Below are 4,157 nucleotides of genomic sequence, written 5' to 3' on the forward strand. Positions count from 1 at the left end.
AAGGAGGGTTGCTGCAATCTGCACGGCTGCCCTGGCCCCTTGGCCAAGCAAACTCCGCGGGACGGGGGTGCTTGTCGTTGTCTCTGTGCCAAGAGGCGCCTCGGCGGGGGCTGCCTGCCCCGTGGAACAGGGAGGCGAGGAGAGCAGGGCTCCCTCCCCGGAAGTGAGCGCCTGTTGCGCAGCTGGAGGGTTTCGGCATCGCAGCGCCTTCCAGGACGAGGGAGGCGCGCCGGGGAGCAGGGATGCCACTCCGCGCTTGCTGCCCCGGGTAGAGCCCGCTTGCACCGCGCCCCCATCCCCCCCGGCTCGTGCTGTGTCTTGGTTCGTGTGCATGCGATCCCCTGTCTCGCGCTGTGGATCCTCTCGTGCGTGGAGAGGCAGCAGACACCATGGGGCTCCTCGCGCTGTTTCTGGTGCTCGGGTGCTTCTACAGGTACGAAGGTGCAGCGGCGCCGCGGCAGGTAAGGCCACAAAGGCTGATGCTTGGCGGCAGCGCTCTGCTGGAGGGGCGCCCGAGATTATTGGGGGGGCAGAGCCCCCCCAAACGAATTTTTGAGGGGGCTCGGGCCCCCTCAGGCCCCATGGAGTTGGCGCCTATGAAAGAGAAAGGGAGAATTTTTGTCTTCAGAAGATTGAAAGGGTGAGGCTGAGGGCAACGGAATAAGCCTGTGGAGTCATTCCTTGCGGTTATATATCAGTGGACAACACAGACAGCTAAAGTATACTTGTAAATAAAGCTAATTGATATTGCTGTTGAGTTTTATGTACTTCGACGCCGTTCATAAAGTCTCGCTGAGCTATCCTGACCTCACTTACTACTAACTTATGTGTTTCCAGAGAAATCCATCTCTGCAAATGCACGGTTTCTGCAGTGGCGGTGCTATATCTGCTTCATTTTCAACCTCTCATTTTGCTCTTTGGCACAGGCTGAATTCCATTTGACACGGCAGAAGAATTCCTTTCCCCTTCCTGGCAGGTCAACAGTTGTGTGGTGGAGCATTCTGCACCTTCCTGCAACCAGTGATAAAAACACATATTTTGAGTGTACTGGATCGGGATTATATTAGATAGGTTTGAGGCGTTTTCTGTAAGGAAAGGTTTTATGTTTTGGCCGTGGTGGCACTTACGGAAGAGCTGGGAAAGGTAGATAAAAAGGGAACCCAAATCATGGTGTGGTGTGTGTGTGTGTGTGTGTGTGTGTGTGTGTGTGTGTGTGGAACAGAGGGTGTATTTGGCTTAGAGAAAGTGAGTAAAGTGGAGTAGTTATATGTGACTGCTTTGAAAAAGGCATTTAAAAAAACAAAACCTATATTTTTATTAATTTTCTAATATTCACCCAATATTAATAATATTAATAATAAATTTTATTTATACCCCACCCTCCCCAGCCAAGGCCGGGCTCAGGGTGGCTAACAAGCAATAATAAAAACAAGTTGAATGAATACAACTTAAAAATAAGATTAAAATACAACATTAAAACATTAAAATTACACTTTTGCCAATTATACAGAATGAAAAAGGCAGATTTTACATTTGAGTTCATTGGGATAGATTGCTCTTCTACAATCAGTTGGTGGCTGGAGGAGGGGCCGCCCCGTCCCGTTTGACCACATGAGGCGAAAATGGAATACGCTTTCTCCTGCCTCCCAGATGGCCCTCCCCCCGCTCTCGCTGAAACTTGGGGGGGGGGCATTCCACAGCGCCCTGTGCCAGAAGCCCCCTCTTGTCAAACTCACCAAGAGACATGCACAAAAACCACCAAGTGTCCCTATTCTCCAGGGTTAATCCTGTATTCACAGAAGCTGTCCCGGTTTCTGATTTGATCCTGGAATACCCCGCTTTTCCTTAGGATGTCCTCATTTTCATCAGAGAAATGTTGGAGGGGGTGGAGTTATGGGACCCCCAAGCCAAAGAGATAAGTAACTATGCAACCTTTAGAACTTTTCTAAGCCGCTAAGCCGCTAATAGACTTTTAGCCGCTAAGCCGCTAAGCCTTTAATAGCCGCTAAACCGCTAAACCGCTAATAGCGCTAATCCGCTAAGCCGCTAATAGGGTTGCCTCGCAAGACGAAAAAACCGCTAGACGAAGAGACTCGCGGAATGGATTATTTTCGTCTTGCGAGGCACCACTGTACAAATAATACTATTTTAAAATACCCTATCTTCTACTTCTGACCCTACAGCCTATATCCACTTCCAAAGCTATTCTAAGGTTTAAATATGAACGTATTTTTTGAAAGATTCCTTAAACTTCTTCCAGTCTTCTTCCACCGTCTCTTCTCTCTGGTCTCGGAGTCTCCCGGTCAGTTCAGCAAGTTCCATATAGCCCATAATCTTCATCTGCCATTCTCCGATAGTTGGTAAATCTTGTTTCTCCCAATTCTTCGCTAGCAATATTCTCGCAGCTGTTGTGGTATACAGAAAAAAAGTAACATCCTTTTTGGGGATTTCACCCCCCACTATACCAAGTAAAAATGCTTCTGGTTTTTTAGTAAATGTGTTTTTCAACACTTTTTTCAATTCATTATAAATCCTTTCCCAGAAGTCTTTTACCTTGGGGCACGTCTACCACATGTGGTAAAAGGTTCCTTCTTTTTCTCCACATTTCCAGCATTTATTATGCTTTTGTATGTGTTGGCAGCTGCCCAGAGGGGCTGGGGCATGGGCGAGATATAAATAATATCATCATCATTGTGGCGTTTGCCCATTCGTTTGAAAATGTCTGTACAGGGGGAGAGAAAGAGTTAATAGGTAGACCAATAGAAAAGCCAGATGTGGAGCCTACCTGCTTATAAAAGGGCTTAGCCAGAGGTTTAGTTGGTTGGGAAAAGGCAGTTGGGAAAGCAGTTGGCAGACAGTTGGAATTAGAGAGACAGTTAGTGCAGTTGGTTCTTGTGTGAGGAGCAGTGGCGTAGCGCGGGGGGTGCCAGGGGTGCCGGCCGCACCGGGCGCAACATCTAGGGGGGGGCGCGAGTCCAGAGGGCCCAGCCCCGTCGTGCCCTCGGCCCGCCCCTATTGTCAGAGCGGCCGGCCAGCCTCTGCCTGCTCCTACCTTGCCCGCCCGAGGACTGCAGCAGCGCCCACCCCCGTGGCCACCTACCCCCGCCTCGCCCATTGGCTTGCCTCCCTCGGCCCCGCCTCTCTCCGATGGCCGCGGGGGTGTCCTGCTCGGCGCCGGCGCCTTTTTTCAGGAGGTAGGGAGGCTGGACGGGGAGGTGGGGTCGGAAGCGGGCAGAGAAGGAGGGGAGCTCGTAGCCAAAAGGGCTGCACCGGCCGGCAAAGGGCCGGGGAATGTTTGGAGAGGAGAAACGCACCGTCATGATTTCCCGGTGGAAGCGGCAGGATTAGGGATGGCGAAGCGTAATTACGCACGAATTTTGCTGGGTGAGAGCTTCGGGGATCGATCGGCGGAAATGGGAATCAATTGGAAAATGAGAAAGAGAAAGAGAGAGGCACCATCATTCATAGGCATAGATTTGTAGGGTTAGGGGGCGCAAATCCACGGGTTAGGGGGCGCAAATTACTTGCCTTGCCCCAGGTGCTGACAACCCACGCTACGCCGCTGGTGAGGAGAGGTAGAAGAGTTAGAGACAGAATAAAATAAGACTAGGAGGGTAAAGGGGAATAGCGTTTCAAATGCATTTAAAGTTTATTTTTGTTTGCAATAAACTACAATCTTCATTGCTAACTTAAGAACCTGACTGAGACTAAGTGATTTTCCGGGGAGGACCTAGTTGGTGGCAGCGGATTAGTGGTGTACGGGTCAATAGTACGTGAGACGACCGGGGACTCCGTATGAACGCCACAATCATCATCATCATCATGATTGAATAGGCTGTCTCTGTTTTCATCGTAAAAACGTTGGAGGGTGTACATGTGCGGCCTTGGTGTCCCTGTGGTGGTGGAGGCAAGTGACAACACCACACACTGGAATGCTTCCCTCTTGCAGCAAGAGAGGGGTGTTCTGGTGGCGCCAGAAGCAGTGTAGTAGGCAGTGCGCTGCCTCTTGTGCTTCATCGCATCTCACGGGTGGACTGGTTCTGGGTGCACTTGTAATACGATGAGCTGTTGTGGCCTCCTCTCCTCAGACAGGATGTTGTGGAGCTGTAAAAGCTTCAGGAGGGCAACCAGAACGATCTCAGGGGAGAAACACCCCT

General features: G+C 50.6%; 1 long non-coding RNA gene across 1 annotated transcript; it reads left to right on the top strand.

The window, feature by feature from the left end:
* Positions 1 to 2,163: 2,163 nt before the first annotated feature.
* On the top strand, positions 2,164 to 3,696 carry LOC309526117. Its single transcript, XR_014216679.1, has 2 exons — positions 2,164 to 2,906; positions 3,576 to 3,696. It is a non-coding gene; the product is annotated as an uncharacterized lncRNA (long non-coding RNA).
* The last annotated feature ends 461 nt before the right edge of the window (positions 3,697 to 4,157 follow it).

This window comes from Podarcis vaucheri, assembly GCF_965113315.1.
Source record: "Podarcis vaucheri genome assembly, chromosome: 2".
In the NCBI taxonomy this organism is placed as follows: domain Eukaryota; kingdom Metazoa; phylum Chordata; class Lepidosauria; order Squamata; family Lacertidae; genus Podarcis; species Podarcis vaucheri.